The 22,674-nt window shown below is 36.0% G+C and overlaps 1 pseudogene; it reads right to left on the bottom strand.

Annotated features, from left to right (window-relative positions):
- The window catches only part of LOC114030056, a 112,797-nt pseudogene that overhangs the window by 50,213 nt on the left and 39,910 nt on the right, over positions 1–22,674 (bottom strand).

Genomic DNA, 22,674 nt, shown 5'->3' with positions numbered 1-22,674 from the left:
GGCAATGGGTAAGCAAGGATATTTTGAATAGAGGCCAATAGAATGAACATTTCCTTTATGGGAAATCTAAGGAGATGATGCGGTAGCTTCTTTAAATAAATGGAAGCAGCATTCTAGATTTTTCATTGTCTTGATAAAAAATAAATAGTCATCAAGTGTCAAGTATGCTTCAATTGACATGGAAAGAGCACTGGATCCATATAAGAAGATAGAATTCTAGTTCTTTTGATAATTAGCTTTTTGTGACTTTAGGTGAGTCACTTATCTACTTGGAATAGAAGATTGCTCATTTTCAAAATGGAGACAGTAACATTTGTATCACCAATATGGAATAGTGGACAGAACGGTGGTTCTGGAGTCAGAATACCTGGGTTCAAATCCTACTTCTGATGCTTATGTGACCTTTAACAAGCCATTTACCCTGTTTGGGGGTTCAGTTTCTTTGTCTGTAAAATAAGGAGGTTGGACTGAATGGCCTTTGGGGTTCTGTCCAGCTCTACATCTATAATCTACAGGATTGTTGGGAGGGAAGCACTTCATAAATTGTAAGGTATGATGAAAAACGTGGAGCATTGTTATTATGATTAATTCACTTTTGTGATTTCATCATTGTGGGTACTTATTTTGCCAAGGCAAATTCTCCATTGACTTTCTAGATGGTATTTGAGATCTGCTGTGTTCCCATACTTCATTTCCCTGAGGCTAACCTACTTCCATGAGCTTCTAAAAACTTACCTAATGTTGTCCTCAGAGGCAGGTATACCATTTCTTTGCCAGACCTATCCTTAAAACTTTTGAAATTTGATAGGGTGCCTTCTCTCTTTAGGGTTCTATGGATATCCCTAAGGGGTTAGAGTATGTTTTTTTCCCCTAGTATTATAACTCACTAATCCCCACTCTTATACTCCCTATTGATTATTGATTGACATTAATTACCTCAACAGACTTCCCTCCTTGGACCCAAGCAATTCCTTCTCAGGAACTGAGCTAGACTGTTTTCTCCTCTAGGCTGGCTCACTACTCCAATGCTCGGGTTCTGAACTGACTGGCTATTTTATCTAAGACCAATAGGGTATGACTTCAGTCAATCTCAATATATTTGCTATGTAGCATAATTTTATTTCATCTAACGGCTTTCATTCCTTCCAAAATGATTAAGAACTTTTTACATCTAATTTATTGTCTTCAGTTGATTGAAAATATTCTCCCTTGATGAAAGTATCAGTATCTTGTTAGCTACTTTAAGTGAGGTAGAGTGATTAGTTGATTCAATTGTCCTCTCACACTTCCATTGAGAAAAAACTGTCTAGCAAAACCAACTAACCTATCTGATAGCATATAGAGCACTCTGCATCCACAGGCTCCCACCTCACCAAATAAAAGGTGAATTCCCTTGTCTCTCATCTGGAGCTAAAACTGATCATTTAATGCTACAGCATTATGGATGGAGGCGGAGCCAAGATGGCAGAGGGAAAGCACTGACTTGTTTCAGCGCTGCTCCCAAACCCCTCCAAATACCTATAAAAAAATGACTCTAAACAAATTCTAAAGCAGCAGAACCCACAAAAAGACAGAGTGAAACAAATTTCCAGCCAAAGACAGACTGGATGGTTGATCAGAAAGGTATATTGTGCCGGGCGGGGAGAGGAGCACAGTTTGGGGTGGGCACACAGGCCGCAGTGAACCTGGGGCAGGCCTCAGAGGACTGAATCTCAGGCAGCTGTGGTGGTTTCCAGACTTCTCAACCTGTGAACACCAAAGACAACTTGGAAGGTCAGTGGGAAAAGTCTGTGACTGTGGTGAGAGAGGAGCTAGGTCTCAGCCACAAGCCTCCATCATGGTCCAGGGCCGGGGCTGTTTCCTGAGCTTCAGGCCCACAGACTGAGGGGGAATCAAGTGACTTATCAGAGGGAGATTGCAGGGATCATTTTGCCAGTACTGAGGCAGGAATCTCTTACTTTGTCTGTGCTTGGATCTGGGTCACAGTTCTGAGGGGCAGTCCTGGGATGAGGAGGAACCCTGGTGTGGTGGAGCTTCTTGTGGTGGTGGAGAGAAAACACCTCACCCCTTATCACAGCACCTTGGAAGAACTGAAAATTTTCAGATCCCTAGAAGTATCTCTGAACACAGCTGTACAAACCCCCGAAGCTTGGGACAGTACATTCTCCACATTGGAAGCAGACTTTTACCTTAACAAAGAGTTTAAAACTCAAGTAATTGGCTGGGATCATGAGTAAGCAGTGCAAAAAAAGTCAGACTATAGTATCTTACTTTGGTGACAAAGAAGATCAAAACACACAACCAGAAGAAGACAACAAAGGCAAAGCTCCTACATCCAAACCCTCCAAGAAAAACATAAATCAGTCCCAGGCCTTGGAAGAGCTCAAAAGGGATTTTGAGAAGCAAGTAAGAGAAGTAGAGGAAAAACTGAGAGTGATGCAAGAAAATCATGAAAAACAAGTCAACAGCTTGCTAAAGGAGACCCAAAATAATACTGAAGAAAATAACACCTTAAAAAATAGCCTACCCAAATGGCAAAAGAGGTCCAAAAAGCCAATGAGGAGAAGAATGCCCTAAAAAGCAAAATTGGACAAATGGAAAAGGAAGTCCAAAAGATTCCTGAAGAAAATACTTCCTTAAAAATTAGAATACAGCAATTGGAAGCTAGTGACTTTATGAGAAATCAAGACACTGTAAAACAAATCCAAAAGAATGACAAATTAGAAAACAATGTGAAATATCTCATTGGAAAACAACTGACCTGGAAAATAGATACAGGAGAGAGAATTTAAAAATTATTAGACTGTCTGAAAGGCGTAATCAAAAAAAGAGCCTAGACATCATCTTTCAAGAAATTATCCAGGAAAACTGTCCTGATATTTTAGAACCAGAGGGCAAAATAGAAATGGAAAGAATCCACCAATCTCCTCCTGAAAGAGATCCCCAAAGGAAAACTCCTAGGAATATTGTAGCCAAATTCCAGAGTTCCCAGGTCAAGGAGAAAATATTACAAGCAGCCAGAAAGAAACAATTCAAGTATTATGGAAACACAATCAGGATAACACAAGATTTAGCTACTTCTACATTAAGGGGCCACAGGGCATGGAATATAATATTCTGGAGGGCAAAGGAGATAGGATTACAACCAAGAATCACCTACCCAGCAAAACTGAGTACAATCCTACAGGGGAAAAAATGATCATTCAGTGAAATAGAGGGCTTTCAAGCATTCTTGATGAAAAGACCAGAGCTGAATAGAAAATTTGACTTTCCAATACAAGACTCGAGTGGAACATGAAGAGGTAAACAGGAAAGAGAAATCATAAGAGACTTATTAAGGTTGAACTGTTTACATTCCTGCATGGAATGATGATATTTGTAACTCATGAGACCTTTGTCAGTTTTAGGGTAATTGGAGGGGAAAAATTATATGTACATATATATAGATATAGATAGATAGAGGGCACAGGGTGAGTTGAAAATGAAGGAGTCCTATCTGGAGAATAAAATTAAGGGGTGAGAAAGGATTATAGTAGGAGATGGAGAAAGGGAGAGGTAGAATGGGGTAAATTATCTCACAAAAAAAAAAACAGAAAAGCCTCTTACAGTAGAGCGGAAATGGGGGAAGGTGAGAGTGAATGAGTGAATCTTATTCTCATAGGATTTGACTTAAGGAGGGAATAACATACACACTCAATTGGGTATGGAAATCTGTCTTACCCTACAGGAAAATGGGGGGGAAATGGCGGGTGGGATAGGAATAAAGGAAATAGAGTTAGTTTTTCACAGCATGTCTACTGTGGAAGTGTTTTGCATAACTGCACATATATAACCTATATTGAGTTGCTTGCCTTATCAATGAGGGTGGGTGGGGAGGGAGGAAGGGAGAAAATTTGGAACCCAAAGTTTTAAAAACACATGTTTAAAAAAATGTTTTCACATGCAACTGGGAAATAAGAAATACAGGAAATGGAGTACAGAAATCCATCCTGCCCTACAGGAAAATTGAGGAGAAGGGGATAAGAGAAGGGGGGAAGAGATAGAAGGGAAGGCAGACTAGGGGAAGGGGTATTCAGAATGCTTGCCATCTTGGGGTCGGGGGAGGGGTGAGATGGGGTGAAAATTTGGAACTCAAAATCTTGTGGAAGTAAATGTTGAAAACAAAAAAAAAAAATAAAAATTACCATAAAATATTCTATAGCATTATGCACTATTTTCACATCTTTTTGTTTAGATTTTTTTTTTTGCTTTTTTGGTGAGGTGATTGGGGTTAAGTGACTTGCCCAGGGTCACCTAGCTAGTAAGTGTCAAGTGTCTGAGGCCAGATTTGAACTCCTCCTGATTCCAAGGCCAGAGCTCTATCCATTGTGCCACCTAGCTCTCCCTATTATTATTATTATTATTATTAAAATTATCTAATTTTATTGTATACATTTACTTCCCTCATTCTGCCTACTTCTCTCTACATCTTGTGCTTTCACATGAAATAGAATTCATTACATTACATGAATATTAACATAATAAAGAAATCATCAATAATTTATTAAGAAAATTATAATATATCATTTTATTAATGATTGATAAATATCTTAACAAAATATTAATATCACATAAATACAGCTATCTTTCCTTCTTTTCACTCAATCATGCATTTAGTTCTATCATTCTTAATACTTCCATGAACACATCCCTATAAACAATCAGTTTTCTTCCTGTTTTCTTCTCATGCCTACCATACCATTCCTACATAACCTTAGAACTTATTTAGCACAACTCAGAGGCCTTTTCAGTCCAAATGTCACCCCAAGTGAAAAAAAAAATTCTATAAAGTGAAGAGATTTGGCTAGCTCTGTTACGTACCTTTTAATTCTGACAACTTCTGATTCTATGGAAACCTAAATCCTTTAGTGGGCCATGTCAAGGTCAAGGTCAGCAAATTAAAAAAAAAATCTATTTGTCTTAAGCTTGTCTTGGGGTTCTCAAGAGGCTTAATCAAATTTAAATATGCTCCTGACTTTCTGTATTTTCTCTCCTCACTCCTTCATTGAATATATAGGTCTACACAGTTAATCGATATTCTATATCAAAGCAGAAACAACACAAAATTTAAAACAAAACAAACAAACAAAAAAAAAAACCTTCTCACTAGTGTTAAGGCTGTTTTCAGAGAAGCTCTAGCCAGAATCTTAGTACCCTCTAAGGAAGTGATGTGCTACATATGAGGATTTGTAAGTGTAACAAGGACCATCACATGGAGCACGCTCAGAATTGTTTCTTGGGGGTTCTGACAATCACATGCAAGCTTTGAAACCTGTTTCCATAACAATGCTGAAGAGATTGCATTTTGAGATGACAATTAATCCCCTTACTGGCTTTTGAGCAGAAAGAATTTAGTGGCTCAGTGGATATTTAAAAGCAAGGATCTCCCACATTCAAAGCTTTCTTCCCTTTTGCTGAGAATCATGTCCAGACTGTTTTAAAACAGCTTTTTGTGGGGGTAGTGGTAATAATAGAGTGATCTGCCTTATCTTTTTACTGGCTATCACACCCATGACTTTGAAGCAGCCTGAGCTTTGATTTGGGCTGGCTCTTTTGTGTGTGTGGGTGTGTGTGTGCATACTTTTTCCTCACCTTAGGTGAAGAAACTCTTAATTATACAGTGACAGCTGTCTCTAACATTGGAAGTGGTCTAATGGTTTCTTTCCAATGGTCCAGAGGCCCTGGATCTGGTTAGGTCATAGTTGACTGGCAGCAAGAGGAAGCATCTTCCTCATTTGTACCAGTGCTCTTGCAGAAAGTGACCATCAACAAAAAGATTATTGCTTTACCATAAGACATTGACCAGGAGTCATTTGGACAGGGCAGAGGTGAGATAAAATATAAAATGCTTTATCACCAGTCTTGCACACAGAGTTATGTGCTAATCATTTTTAAGTATGAGACTCTCAAGAGAGTGTAATGAAAGTTAAAAGTTGTTTTTGAACAGTTTTAAATTGTTTTATCAAGACATACTTTAAGTACATGCCCATTAGTCTTTATTTTGTGTATAGGGAATAAATCTGTGACTCATACTTGAATTACATTATATATTGAGTACTTTTCTACTCTAGATGTTAGGCCAAGTATAACTTTTAGATAATTTGGCCCCTAAGCAGCACAGTTGGGGTTTAACTACCTGAAGAGTGTAGAAAAAAAGGGGAGCCTAGTGATCATCTAATTAGAGGTCAGACTCTTCCAAATCTGGGCACAAATTGATTGAACACATGGATCCAGAGTTGGGGGGAAGCCCTTTAGTAGAGAAATGAGTGGGTGCAGTGTTCTAGGCCATAGGTTCGGTGGTAGTTTCTTTTTATTAAATACATTTTAATTTATTTCATTACATATTTCCAAATTACATAAAAAAATTCATTTAAAAAATGAATTCTGTATTCTCTTTCACTTTCCCCTTCATTCACTGAGAAGACAAGCAATATGATATTGATTATATATAACAAGTCATGCAAAACATATTTCCATATTATTAGCAGTAGTTTCTTAATGTTATATGAAATCACTCTTGGTATTTTACATCTGTTCCCCTTTTGCCCACTCACCCACTCACTATACTAGTTCAGTCCTCACCAATTCTCTCCTTGACTGCTATTACAGACCCTTAACTGATGTTACTACTTCTAATCCCTACAATCCCTGACCTATCCTCCATACAGTTTCATTAATAATAAAGGTTTATTACCCTTAGGTTTAATACCCTTAATGCATTTCCTTCCTCAAAAACCTGTGATTACTTGTTGCCTCTAAGATAAAATCCAAACTCCTTCATTGGACTTGTAAGTCTCAATGATCTGGTTCCCAGCAACCTTTTCAGTCTTATTTCATAGTATTCTTATTTATGGTCAGTACACATCTGCTTGGCATTTCCCAAACTCAATACTCCATCTCTCATACCTCTACACATTGAGTTCCATCTTCATCTTTATGTCTCAGAGTCTTTACCTTCTTTGGACACTCAGCTCAAATGCTTCCTCCTCTAAGAAGCCTTCCCAATGCACCTGGTTGTTAGTGCTCTTTCCCTCCTTTCATTCTTCTTCTATATTTATTTATGTACCTGTTGTGTTTCCCTCTATTTCACCCCTAAAGGAATGTAAGTATCTAGAGGAAGGGCCTCCATTTTTTCCCCTGAACCTAGTAGAGTGCTTTCCATATGGTGTTTAAGAAATATTGGTTGAATTGAATTGGAATGAACTGATGGCATTTTTGTGGGTTATTTATTTATATGTAAACCTACATTTGCTTAATGTAAATAGTCAGGGCTACTTTGACTTTAAATAAAGTACACCTAAAGAATGAAACAAAACATCTTTTATGACACTTAAAAATAACTCTTAGTCATCCGTCTACCAAAGGCTTATGGATGGTTGGTTGCAGGCTTCCATCTGGGCAGCTAGGTCATAGCAGCCATAGGACAGCATGCTATAGAAGGGGAAGAAGAAAGAGACAGTCTCATGTTCTTTTTTTGCTTCATTCACTTTGAGAGGTGCCTGTAGGTCCTGCCAAAATGGGATTGTACTTTGTTTAAGTCCCCCTTTCATTCCCACTTCTCCCCACCCCTACCCCTCATTGCCTCAATTTCTAGTTTAATATCCACTCTTCTTTTTTGCATTCAGGTGGGAATATGTAATGAAAATCTCCATGTTAGTCATCAGCTGTCAACAATGACAAATTTCAATTTTCATCCTAGGTGACAGATCACACCAGAGAAGGAATTCAGGATGGCACATCGGGATAATAAACATATGACAGGTCTATTTTAATTGTCCTTCTTATTCACACTTAACTTCTATTATTTCATCAGGAGGGAGAGACAAAAAAGAAGGTACCCTTTTTCATTTGTTGCCAATAACAGAGGAAGGGGAATAGAGTGTTTGCATACAGAGGAGACCAGCCAGGTTTCATCAATTTGTGGATTGGCATTATCAAGGGAATCTTCCCTCACCCAATAGAAATCAGTTCTTGTATCTTTGAGTGTATTAAAATAGTTTGCATATAATCAACTGTCTAGTTATTCCTGCTGATCATCCATTAATTATTCACAATTAAAAGAAATGGGCTTTTTTTTTGTTTTGTTTTCAGAGAGATGAATTTTGACTGCTTCCATAGCGGGAGATAACATTGGTGAATTCTCATTTTTGTTCTTACTCCTTTCAACAGAGCTGGCTCAGTTTTCCTCTTCATTGCAGCCTGATTGCCAAATCACTAGTAATGTCTATAGGTATCTGCCATGTAATTTTGTTCTTTTTTCTTTTCTTTCCAAGGAATCTAAGTGCTTTTCTTTGAGAAAGATAGGAAGAAAAGAGAGAGAGACAGACAGAGACAGAGACAGAAAGACAGAGGCAGAGAGACAGAGGCAGAGACAGAGACAGACACACACACACACACAAAGAGAGAGAGAGAGAGAGAGAGAGAGAGAGAGAGATAGAGAGAGAGAGAGAGAGAGAGAGAGAATATATGTGTGCATATGTGTTTGTGTTTTAACAAAATATGTTGTAACAGCTTCCATGGCATGCTTTGGGTATATTCAGTCCTTGAAGGATCTGCTTTTCTATATGTGAATCAAATAGGAGGAAGTTCTTTTCCTTCATCATAGCTCAGTTGTCATTTAGTTTAACAGACATTTTAAAAGTAACTATCTAATATTTGCTAGGTGAGAAGGATAAAATCAATATAAAACATAATGAAACAAAACCCTTCTTGCCAACATTGGTAATAATAATTCATATTTATATGGTGCTTTAAGGTTTGCAAAATGCTTTATGAATATTACCTCATTTTATTTTTCACAAAAACCCTGGGAAGTATGTACCCCTTTTATAGATGAGGAGACTGAGGTATAGAGATGTTAAATGATTTGCCAAGGGTCACATAGGTAGTAATTCTCAGCTCTTCCTGACCCCAAGTCCAGCAATCTAGTCATTATACCACCTAACTGCTAGGTGATATATGCAGCATGTATACAAATAGGTTAATACAAGACATATACAAATAATGCAAAGTTATTTCAAGAGGTAGAGAATATAGGGGACACTTTAGAAATATTCTCATTTGATCTTCACATCAACCTTGGGAAGTAGGTGCTGTTATTACTCTGATTTAATTAGTCAAGGATCTGGAGGTATACAGAGGTTAAGTGACTTGCCCAAGGTCACATAGTAAATGTCTTAGACCAAATTTGAACTCAGGTCTTGATGCCACTGTATCACCTGACTGATTTTATTGGCCTATATGTCTATGTAAGAATCAAACATGAATAAAGTCCATCATAACTAGTGCTTTACTTTTTAAAAAATATGTATTTTTTGTTTCATTAAATATTTTCCAATTACATGTGAATATGTAAATTAATTTGTTAAACTTCTGAGTTTCAAATTCTTTCCCTCCTTCCTGCTCCTACTCCCTCCTTGAGAAGGCAAGTAATTTCATATAGGTTATACATTTGCTGGCATGTAAAACAAATCTGTCATGTTGTAAAAGAAAACACAGACAACTGCCACCCCCCAGAAACAAGTTTAAAAAAATGTACTTCACTCTGTATTCAGAGTTTGTCAGTTCTCTCACTGGAAGTAGATAGCATTGATCATTGTTAAAATGTTGTTATAGTAGCTATTATCGTTGAGTCATTTGTCAGTCATATCTTACCTCATTTGGGGTTTTTTTTGGCAACGATATTGGAGTTGCCATTTCCTTCTCCAGCTCATTTTACAGATGAGAAAACTGAGACAAACAGCGTTAAAGTGACTTGGGCAGGGTCACCCTGCTACTGGCTAAGGCTAAATTTGAACTCACAAAGATGAGTCTTCCTGACTTCAGCCCTGGCACTCTAAACATTGTGCCACCTAGCTGCCCTAATATTGCTGTTACTGTATGCAATATTCCCTTCATTCTGTTCACTTCACTTTGCATGAGTTCATGTAAGTCTTTCCAGGTTTTTCTGAAACTATACTGCTTGTCATTTCTTATAGCATAATACTATTCCATCTCATTCATATGCCACAACTTTTTCAGCCATTCCTCAACTGATGGGCATTCCCTAAATTTCCAATTCTTTGCCACCACAAAAAACCTGCTATAAATGTTTATACAGATAGTTCATTTTCTGTTTTCTTTGATTTCTTTGGGATACAGATTTAATAGTGGTATTGTCAAGAAATAGTTTTATAACCCTTTTGACATAGTTCCAAATTATCCTCCAAAATGGTTGGACTAGTTCACAATTCCAACAACAGTATACTAGTGTCCCAATTTTTTTCTCATCCCCTCCAGTATTTGTCATTTTTACCTTCTGTCATACTATCTGATTTGAAAGGTGTGAGGTGGTTTTTCAGTTGTTTTAATTTGTATTTCTGTAATTAGTAGTAATGAAGAGCTTTTTTTCCCCACTGCATATTGATAGCTTTGATTTCTTCTTTTAAAAATTGCCTATTCTTATTTTTATAAATTTGGCTCCTTTTTCTAAATATTTGAGAAATGAGGCCTTTATCAGAGAAACTTGCTGTAAATTTCCCCCCCAGTTTCCTGTTTTCCTTCTAATTTTGGCTGCATTAGTTTTGTTTGAATGAAAGCTTTTTAAATTTCATGTAATCAAAACTATACATTTTACTTCCCATGATCCTCTCTATATTTCATTTGGTTCTAAACTCTTACCTTATCCATAGATTTGACAGGTACATTTTCCCATACATCCCTAATCTATTTATGGTAGCACCTTTTATGTCTAAATCACTTACCCATTTTGACCTTATCTTGGTATACATTGTAAGATGTTGGTCTATGCCTAGTTTCTTTCAAACTGCTTTCTACTTTTCCAGGAATTTTTGTCAGGTGCTGAGTTCTTGCCCCCAAAACTGGGATCTTTGGGGTTATCAACCACTAGATTACTATGATCATTTATTACTATGTATTATGTACCTAATATATACCACTCTATTTCTTAGCCAACACCAGATTGTTTTGATGTTTATGACTTTGCAATACAGTTTAAAATCTGTTACTGCAAGGCTACCTTCCTTCATATATTTTTTTCATTGGTTGTCTTGATATTTTTGACTGTTTTTGCTTCCAGATGAATTTTGTTATTATTTCGTCTAGCTTGTATAAAACAGTTCTTTGGTAATTTGATTGGTATGGCACTGAATATGTAAATAAACATAGATGGAATTATCATTTTTATTATATTGGCTTAGCCTACCCATGTGCAATCACTATTTCTCCAATTGCTGAGATCAATCTTTATTTATGTGAAAAGTGTTTTGTAATTGTGTTCATATAATCCCTGGGTGTGTCTTGGCAGGTAGATACCAAGTATTTTATATTATCTGCCATTACTTTGAGTGGAATTTATATTTCTCTTATTGCTGGGTTTTGTTGGTAGCATATAGAAATGCCAATGATTTATGTGGGTTTATTGTATATCCTGCAACTTTCCTGAAGCTGTTAATTCTTTCAACTAGTTTTTTAGTTAATATGGGGTTCTCTAAGTATACTGTAATATCATTGAAAAAAAGTGATAGTTTTGTTTCCTCATTGCCTATTTTTATTCCTTCAATTTCTTTTTCTTGTTTTCTTGCTATAGCTAGCATTTCTAGTACAATATTGAACCATAGTGGTGATAATGGACATCCTTGCTTCAACCTTGATCACATTGGGAAAGCTTCAGAATTTTTACCATTACAAATAATGTTTGCTGATGGTTTTAGATATTTACTTCTTATCATTTTTTCATACCTTTAAAATTTTATTTAGTATTTAATTTCCCTAGGTAGATGCAAAAACAATTTTTAACATTTTTTTTAAAACTTTGAGTTCCAAATTCTCTCCCTTACTCCTTCCCTGTCTCTCCACTCCTTTTAATTGAGAAGAAAAGCCATTCGATATAGGTCATAAATGTGTAGTGATGCAAAACACATTTTCACAATAGTCATGTGAAAGAAAACAGACCAAAACAAAACAAAACAAAACAAAACACCACACACAAACCTCAAGAAAAGTAAAGTTAAAAAGTATGCTTCAATCTGTATTCAGACACTATCAGTTCTTTCTTTGGGGACGGATATTATTTTTCATCATAAGTTCTTCAGAGTGGTTTTGGATCATTGTATTGCTGAGAATAGCTAAGTCATTCACAGATGATCATCTTACAGTACTGTTGTTACTTTGTACATTTCACTTTGCATCAGCTCATGTAAGTCTTTTCAGGTTTTTCTGAGAGTATCCTACTTATCATTTCTTATAGCACGATAGTATTTAATCATAGTCACATACCACAATTTGTATAGCCATTCCCCAATTGAGGAGCATTCCTTCAATTTCCAATTCTATGCCACCAGAAGAGAGTTGCTGTAACTATTTTTGTACATATGAGTCCTTTTCCTTTTTTTAAAAATCTCTTGGGATACAGACCTAGTGATGGTATTACTAGGTCAAGGGGTATGCATGATTTTATAGCCCTTTGGGCATAGTTTCGAATTGCTCTACAAAATGGTTGAATCAGTTCATAACTCCACCAATAGTGCATTAATGTCTCATTTTTCCCATGTCTCCTCCAACATTTGTCATTTTCCTTTTCTGTTCTATTAGCCAATTTAATAGGAATGAGATAGTATGTCAGAATTGTTTTAATTTACATTTCTCCAATCAATAGTGAGTTAGAGCATTTTTTTCATATAGCTATAGATAGCTTTGATTACTTCTTGTGAAAACTGTTCATAACTTTTGATCACTTCTCAACTAGGAAATGGCTCTTTTACAAATTTGATTCAGTTCTCTACATGTTTGAGAAATGAGACCTTTATCAGAGAAATTATTTCAAAATGTTTTTCATAGTTACCATAGTTAGCTGTATTTCCCTCCAGCTTATTTCCCCACTCCTTTATTCTATTCTCTCTCCTTTCACCCTTTCCCTCCTCTCAAGTGTTTTGCTTCTAACTACACTTTCTTCCAAATTGCTCTCTCTGCTATCACCCTCCCTTCTCTTATCCCTTTCCCCTCCTACTTTTCTGTAGGGTAAGATAAATTTCTATATTAAATTGAAATGATGAAAGTAAGTTTTGCTCACTCCCCCTCACCTCCTACCTTTTCCCCTCTACTATAAAAGCTTTTTTCTTGCCTCTTTTATGTGAGATAATTTACTCCATTCTACTTCTCCCTTTCCCTTTCTCCCAATATGTTCTTCTCTCACTTCTTAATTTTATTTCTTTTAGATATCATCCCTTCATATTCAACTCACACCTGTACCCTCCATCTATATATACTCCTAACTGCCTTAATAATGAGAAAGTTCTTATGAATTATAAGCATCATCTTTCCATGTAGGAATGTAAACAGTTTAACCTTTTTAAGTCCTTTGTGATTTCTCTTTCTTGTTTACCTATTTATGCTCCTCTTGAGTCTTGTATTTATTTGAAAGTCAAATTTTCTATTTAGCTCTGATCTTTTCATCAAGAATGCTTAAAAGCCCTCTATTTCATTGAATGTCAATTTTCCCCCTGAAGGATTATAATCAGTTTTGCTGGGTAGGTGATTCTTGGTTGTAATCCTAGCTCCTTTGCCCTCCAGATTATCATATTCCAAGACCTCTAATCCTTGAATGTAGAAGTTGCTAAATCTTGTGTTATCCTGACTGTGACTCCATGATACTTAAATTGTTTTTTTCTGGCTGCTTGTAATATTTTTCTCCTTCAGCAGGGAACTCTGGAATTTGGCTATTCCAGTTTTATTTTGGGATCACTTTCAGGAGGTGATCAATGGATTCTTTCAATTTCTATTTTACCCTTTGGTTCTAGAATTTTATGGCAGTTTTCTTTGATAATTTCTTGAAAGATGATGTCTAGGCTCTTTTTTTGATCATGGCTTTCAGGTAGTCCAATAATTTTAAAATTATTTCTCTTTGTTCTATTTTCTTTTCTATGTTCTATTTTTCCATGCTGTATTCTATTTTTCATTCTTTCTATTTTTTTATTCTTTTGCTTTTGTTTTATTGTTTCTTGATTTTTCATAAGGTTATTAACTTCCATTTATGCCATTCTATTTTTTGAGGAATTATTTTCTTCACTGGAGTTTTTGTATGTCCTTTCCCATTTGGCCAATTCTACTTCCTAAGGAGTTTTTTCCTTCAGTGAATTTTTGTGCCTCTTTTTCCATTTGGTCAATTCTACTTTTTAAGGCATTCTCCTCATTGGCTTTTTGTACCTCTTTTTTTTACCATTTGGCCTACTCTGTTTCTTAAGGTGTTATTTACTTCAGTATTTTTGGGGTCTTCTTTACCAAGCTGCTTACTCTTTTTTCATGTTTTTTTGTATCACTCTTATTTCTCTTTGCAATTTTTCTTCTACCTCTCTTCCTTAATTTTCAAAATATTTTTTGAGCTCTTCAATAACCTGAGACCAATTCATATTTTTCTTGGAGGTTTTGGATGTAGGGACTTTGACTTTATTATCTTCTGAGTGTGTGTTTTGACCTTCCTTGTCACTTTAGTAACTTCCTATGGTCAGAATTTTTTCTATTATTTGCTCATTTTCCTAGCTTATTTCTTGACTTTTAAATCTTTGTTAAAAATAGGATTCTGCTTCCAGAGTGGATGGTGGACTATCCCAAGCTTCAGGGGTTTTATGCAGATGTTTTCAGAGATACTTTCAGGGACCTGGAAATTTTCAGTTCTTCCAAGGTGGTATGATCTAAGGACAGGTGTTTAGTACTCTTCTGGACTTTGCTCTGGTCTGTGATTACCACAATCACTTTTTTTGCCCTAGAACTATGTTGAAGGTTTGTGCTCCACTGCAGCTGCAAGCTGTGGTGTGCTAGTACTCCTCCTTTATTTGGGATTGCTGGACTTTGACCCATGTCTGAGTATGGCCAAAGCAACTGAGTACTACCTCAGTGCTAGCAAAGACACCCCTTTAATCTCCTTCTAACCAGTTGTTTGACCCCCTTACTGTCTGTTGGCTGAGAACTCCAGAAGCAGCTGTGGTCAATGCTGATTCAGTTGCTCCCAAGGCTTGCTCCTGGTCTGCTACTGCTGCTGAATCTGTGCTGGCACAGCTGCACTTGATAGACCTTTCCTGCCAAACTTCTACATTGTTTTTGGCTCAAAAATAAGCTCACCCCATCCTTTTGTGGGTTCTGCTGCTCAGAAATTTTTTTATGTCATTATTTAAAGGTTTTCGGAGGGGTTTGGGGAAGAGCTCAGGTGAATGGCTGCCTTTTCTCTGTCATCTTGGCTCTGCCCCCTACTACATAACATTTTAAGAAAGGCTCCATTTATTCTTATGCTTTCTCATGTTTTCTAAATAAGAATAGGTGTTATATTTTGTCAAAGGCTTTTTCTGCACCACCTGTTATAATCGTGATTTTTGTTATTGACATAGTCAAATGTGCAGATAATTTTCCTAAATATTGAACCAGCCTTGCATTCCTGGTATAAGTCTTACTTGTTCACAGTGTATAATCTTTGTGATATATTGCTATAATCTCCTTGCTAGTATTTTATTTGTTTATTTTTTGCAATGGTATTCATTAAGGAATTTGTTTTATAGTCGTCTTTCTTAGTTTTTGCTCTGCCTGATTTAGGTATGAAAACAATATTTGGGTCATAAAAGAAATTTGGTAGGACTGCTTTAACTAATTTTTCAGATAGCTCATATGGTATTGAGACTAATTTTTCCTTAAATATTTGGTTAAATTCATTTGTAAATCCATCTGGTCCTTGGGACTTTTTCTTAGGGAGATCATTGATAGCTTGTTCAAATTCTATTTTTTTTTAAAGATAAGGTTATTTAACTATTTTATTTCTTTTTGTAATATTCATTTCACTTAGATTGTCTCATTAGCATCAAATTGGGCAATATAACTCCTAATAATTGCTTTAATTTCCTCTTTATTCTTCTACCCCCTTCCTCTCCTTCTTTTTGGGCAAGATAGATTTCTATTTCTAATTGAGTCTGTATATATGTATGTCCCTCTTTGAACCAATTTAGATGTGAATAAGCTTGAAGTACTGCCTGCCCCACCCACCATTTACTCCTCCATTGTAAAAAACTCTTTATTGTAGTTTCTATATATTCTGTATAGTGTATATTTACTGTATATTATACTGTATACTGCAGTTTCTGTATATTCTGTATGCTGTAGTTTCACAATATTTGAATGGTTTTTCTCTGACTCCTTGAAATATTTTCTCTTTGGTCTGAGAACTCTGGAATTTGGCTCTAATATTCCTGGAACTTTTCATTTTGGGATCTCATTTAGCTGGTGATCAGTAGATTCTTTCAATTTCTATTGTGCCCTTTGCTTCTAGGATATCAGAGTAGGTTTCCTTGACAATTTTTTGAAATATGATGTTTATGCTCTTTCTTTGATCATGACTTTCAGGTAGTTCAATAATTCTTAAATCATCTCTCCTCAACTTATTTTCCAGGTCAATTTTTTGTATTTCACATTTTCTTCCACTTTTTATTCTTTTGACACCCTTATCTAAATCCTATATTATGTAAACCTTTCAGAACTTGGATAAGAGGGAGCCACAGTTCCTTTCCAACTCACTCTCCTTTACCAAATGACCTAATAAATTCTTTTTAAAACTTTTTTTCAGGTTTGTTCTCATAAACAGCACCAGTTATTTAAGTTCTCAGTGCTCTTAGCAAGTCTTTAAGAGCATAAATTATACAGAAGGTATAAATATGTATTGGCAGAAGGAGTATTCTCATCTGGTAGTTTCCTGAATCAATGAAATCCCAGGTCCAGTCCATAACTTAAAGATTTACAAAATATTGTCTCACAAAAATTTGTTGAGGCAGGCAATGCAAGCATTATTAGTTTAATTTTACGTATTATGAAACTGAGGCATATAGAACAGCAGTGACTTGTGCTTATTTACACAGCAGGTTAAGTGTCAGAGCTAGGATTTTTGCTCTAAAATCAATGCTTTTCCTGATATGCCCTATTGTCTACAATGGCCTGTTCCAAATCATTGATACTTTTTTCCATAATAGGAATTAAAGTGAATTTAAATCACCAAGGAAATACTTAGCAAGAACTCTTATTCAAATGTCTTGTACTTGTGAATTACTTGAAGTTTTCTCTAACACTTAGAAAACTAAAGTCATCATCCTATCTGACACCCAAGAAGTAGTTACTTCACTTTTACTGCTATCATTGCTTTATATCAATATATTAATATTTATCCTTAACAAGCATATTGATATTTCTCAGAGTTCCTATCCTCTGGTTTCTTATTAGGAATTAATCCCTATTTTGCCAAGTTTAAAGAATAAAACACTGTACAATGATGCCTAAAAACTGTGATGCACTCTAAACCCTCTTTATAGAGAAAAGACATTAGTAGTAAATCCTCAGGCCTAGAGTTTATCATTAAATTCATTGGCCATGAATAGCTGAGACATTATTTCCAAGGTATTTCCCTTTCCTTTTTTTGGGGGGAGGAGATTGAGAATTATGGAGACACGGATGTGTAGCCAGCTCCAGAGGCCCATACACAAATGATCATTTGACTATACTTTAACTGAAATGATTTTCTAACACCTATCCAGATATAAGACCCTCACCTACAAGTGAACAGATTATTTCTTGCCTCTATGGGTGGCAAACCTTTGAAAATGGTGCACAATTCATTTTGATGTATGGAATAAATGTGTTAGGTCAGTTTAACTGGTAACAAACCAATTTCTTCTGGTGGATCAAGTCAGACCTGATAGATAGAAAGTGATTTAGCAAAGTTTTCCTAACATCTTTGTGGCAATTAGAGGAGGGAGATGAATGGAGTCTGTTTACAGATAAAAGAAACCATCAAGACAACTTTGGGCTTTGATCACAGAATCTTGATGAGTAGGATATTGATTTGCTTCATAAGCATGCAGAAAACTCATGATGTTTGAGCAGATGGGATAGAAGGGGCTACCTGTTTGAAAATGTCAAGGCTAAGTTCTTAGGAATCATTATTGAAGACTAAATCATCAAGTATTATTATGACACTAAGAAATGAAAAAAAAAGATAAGTTCTATTGAAGCCAATTCATGTCTTAGACCCAGGGATCGCACATTATTTAGTATAAAATAACATAGGATTAAGGATCATTTCTTTGCAAAATTCTTCTTTGACAATAATGCCCTCTTGGGATTGCTTCAACATTATATATGCACAATCTACCCTTAAAGTTTTACAGTATGCAGTTTACATATGCAGTAGTTTTGTAAAAGAAAATTTTATCTGGCCAGAAATGTCTACTATTTGTGTAAATGTAACCAAATTACTTTAAGACTCCAAAGACTCTGTGAGATTCTTATAATTAATATAATTCTTATAATTAAAATGGTGAGATGAAGAGTCATAGAGGAGTTTAGCTCTTCCACATACACTTCAGCAACAATTGAAGGAGTGTGCCAAAATAAAAAAAAAAAATGCTAAAAAAAAATCCAAAGAGGAACATCAGCTTATTTATCCAGTTTAGATCTGCACAAAAAGACAGCCAGAAATTGGAGCACTGGAAAAAGAGTCCTGTTACGGAAACCAGAATGAGATGAAGTGAACAGACTCAGAAATACCCTGACTTTGGTGGCCCTAAGGGGAAAGAATCTTGCACTGATACTTTGACCAGGTTGGTCAAGAACCAGGAACAAAAGGCCCAAGCAAGATCCCTCCAGGTGTATTCAAAGGGGTATTGAAGGCCCTAGAAGCACTTTCATGTGGGAAATCCAACCACTGATCTGGAAGGCTACCAGAACTCCAAATATAGATAAATATAGAGTAGCAGGAGCCAAGCAAAAGTGAGGGTGAGACCTAAAAAGACATGACAATCTCATCCAAGAATGCAAGAAGGAGAAGGATAGGGTTCTGGGTACAAAATTCCAAATCAGGAATGAAGGTTGGACATATAAGCAAAGAGAAGAATTATGAAGAAATATAAGTCCATACATGGCCACAAAACAAACTCAGAGAAGATAGCAATTCTGTAAGTTTAGGCAGAGCTTTAGGAGAAAATGGCTTGACTATAAGAAGTACCTGAAGGAAAAAAGCAAATAATGAAAATAAAATAAGAGTTCTTCAGAGAAAGAAAAATACAAGGAGAAAAGAGTCTGAATCACTTAGAAGATAAATATACCTATATCTATATCTTACCCAAGAAACAGACTCAACAAAACAAACAATTCAATGACACTATGAGACAATAAAAATATTAATCAAATCAATCAAAAGATTGAAAAATAAATAGAAGAAAACATAAGGCATCTATTATATGTATACTAAAAAAAAAAAATTAACCTGGAAAATAGTTCAAGTAGGGAACATTAAACTTAGGAATAAAAGCACTTTCCTAAAAAAAACCTAAGTATCATACTTCAAGAATTTATAAGTAACTACTCAGATTTACAAGAACCAGAGAACAATAGAAATAGAAAGAATTTGTGAGTTATCTCCTTAAACACACCCACAAATGCAAATTCCCAGGAATGACATAGACAAAATCTGCAGCTTTCAGGTTGATCAAGCGACAAATATTTATTAAGTACCTACCATCTACCTATTAAATACTAGTATAGGCACTGTGCTAAATGCTTGGGAGGCAAACAAAATAGGTAAAAGACAGATACTATTCTCAAAGAGTTCACCATCTAATGGGGGAGGAAACATGCAGATGATTTTGTATAACAAGGCTATATATAAGATAAATTGGAAATAATAGGAGGAAGGCACTATAGTTAAGGCAGATGGTGAAGGGCTTCCTTTAGAAATTGGGATTTTAGCTGGACTTGAAGTGAGCCAGAATAGGCAGGAGGCAGAGAACAGAAGGAAGAGCATTTCAGGCAGTGAGGGGAGACAACCAAGGAAAATGAGAGTTAGAATGTTTTGTTCAAGAAACAATAAGAGGAGGGCAGTGTCACTGGATTGAAGAGTACATGGATAATGTTGTGTAACATGCAAGAAGACTGGAAATGTTCAGGGAGTGAGTTATGAAGGATTTTGAATGCCAAAGACAGGATTTTATATTTGATCCAGGAGGAGATAGGGAGTCTCTGGAGTTTATTGAGTAGGAGAAATGATATAGTCAGATCTATTTTAGGAAGATAATTTTGACAGTTGAGTGGAGGATAGACTGGAACAGAGGGATATTTGTGGGAGGAAGATCAACCAGGAGGTTATGGAAATAGTCCAGACAGGAGGTAATAAGCATCTGCACCAGAGCAATGGTCATGTCAGAGGAGAAAAGGATACATGTGCAAGAGTTTTTAGCAGCCAGAAAGGAAGAACTCAAATACTAAGGGACCATAATAGAAAGGTTAACAGCAGACTTGGCATCAACAACTATAAAGGAGATCAAATCTTGGAATTGAGTGTACTAAAAGGCAAATAATCCTTCTGGGGCTATAATGGATCTTTAATGGAATAGAACGCTTTCAATCATTTCTGATGAAAAAGGAAGAACTAAATAGAAACTTGCAATCTGTTTTTGGGTTTTTTTTGGGGGGGGTTGGGCAATGGGGGTTAAGTGACTTACCACACAGCTAGTAAGTGTTATGTGTCTGAGGTCAGATTTGAACTCAGTTCCTCCTGAATCCAGGGCCGGTGCTCTATCCACTGAGCAACCTAGAAACTTGTAATCTGAAGCACAAGGATCTAGAGAATCCTAGAAAATTAAATAGATTTAAATGATTAGAAGGGACTAAATGATAATGAAATACTTATATTCTATTATAAAGAGAACAGATAACTATTCTATCAAAATCCTCATGTCTTCAAGGGTCCCAGAAAGAATTAGGTAAAAGAAAGGATCTGATGGTCATTTTGTTGGGAAGGATAAAGGAATGTAGTAGGGGAAAATGAGGAATTCAAGGTTAATTAATTAATAATAATAATTCACATTATTATATCTTCTAATTGAAATACACAAGAAAAAGAGAACATATAACATGGAAGAAAGGGGTAGAGCAGTGGGCACTCTCATCCGATCTGGACAAAAAAAGGTAAAATACACTCATGTATACAGAGAGAGTTTGGTATAGAAAAACATAAAACCAGGGCTATGGATTCAAGACGTCAGAGTATCAGGAAAAAATACAGTTGATCTCTGCCCTACCACTCTTCAACACATATCTAGAAAATGTATCAGTCCAAATACTGATTGAGAAATCCAAGAAAAAATAGTGTGTCAATTTTCCAGTCTTGGGAGACAACAAAGGGAGATAGAGAGGTATGCAGACATTGTGGGTGGGGTCTAGCCAGGACCCTGCATATCATGCAGAGCATTCAAACATAGGGAACAACTGTGCAACAGCATAAGAGAAGACCCCAGATCCATCAGAAGTGCCTAACTTTGTGCAGATTACAGGTTTAAGTACCAACTGACAACTCTGTTACTCACAACATAATTCAAGGTCATAGATTCAGGGTAGATTGAGGAAGGGACTCATTCTGGGAGTGGTATTGCAAGGTTATAGGATGTAGATTTTGTACTGATAAAGGAACAAGTTCAGTAGCAAATAGTAGCTTTATGTCTTTGACCCCAGGATCACAATGAAGTTTTAGTTCCAATATTCAACCAATAGAAAAATAACTAGGTCAAGTGTCCCAGAACAAAGAGGAATCAGGAGTTCTGTTATTGTGAAGCAGTCAAGCTTTCAAGCAGTTTGATAGTGACTGAGTGTAGCAACAATCTCTTAGAATTCCAACCAGGGGCAAACCCACAGACATTTTGTTCTGACACAATCCAAGTCAGAAATTCCCAGAGTTTAAACTAGGAGGGCAGTGATATTTCTTTGCCCTGGATCAGACTAATTTGGGAATACTGAAAGTTTGCAGGCCCTCAGCCTAAGGTATCCCTGAGATCCTGGAAGAACACAACATAATACCATGAAGAAAGCGGCAGCAGGACACAAACTCAAACCAGATATTCCTTCTATAAGTACACAGGGCCTGCCCCTAGCATAAAGTCTGAATTCAGGAAGTAGGTTGAAAAAAAATCAAGTGAAAATGAATTCCACCATAAAAAAGTTATTATGGTGAAAAAATGCTAAAAACACAAAATCAGAAGAGAATGACTCTAAAACATCTACAAGCAAACCCTCAAAAAAAGAACACAGCTTGGGCACAAGTTCAACTAGAATCACAGGAAGAGATGAAGCAAGTTGTTATTTTTCTAGCATTAAAATATTTTTATAATCGAAATAAAAATAAAGAAAAGTGGAAAATAAGTTGTAAATGTGGAAGAAAATGTTGGAAAGGGAATTAACAGCATAGTACAAGAGGTACAAAACCTTATTATACAAAGCCCCTGAATATTAGAATTCATCAAAGAGAGGATAATGCCTCCCTGAGGCAACAAGAAATATTAAACCAAAGTCTAAACACTGAAAAAATAGAAGAAAATATAAAATATCTTATAGCAAAAACAAGTGACCTGGAAAATTGATTGAGGTCATTATATTAATTCTAATGAACACAATGACCAACCACTATTTCAGAGGACTCATGATGAACAGTGTTACTCTGCTGATGCAGAAATAATGCTCTCAGGATTCAGGATTCACTCACACATCTATCTATCTATCTATCTATCTATCTATCTATCTATCTATCTATCTATCTATCTATCTATCTATCTATCTATCTAT

The sequence above is a fragment of the Vombatus ursinus genome, unplaced genomic scaffold, assembly GCF_900497805.2.
Source record: "Vombatus ursinus unplaced genomic scaffold, bare-nosed wombat genome assembly UNPS02014945.1, whole genome shotgun sequence".
Lineage (NCBI taxonomy): Eukaryota > Metazoa > Chordata > Mammalia > Diprotodontia > Vombatidae > Vombatus > Vombatus ursinus.
The sequence above is the reverse complement of the archived record's forward strand: the minus strand, read 5'-3'. Positions and strand labels throughout refer to the sequence as shown.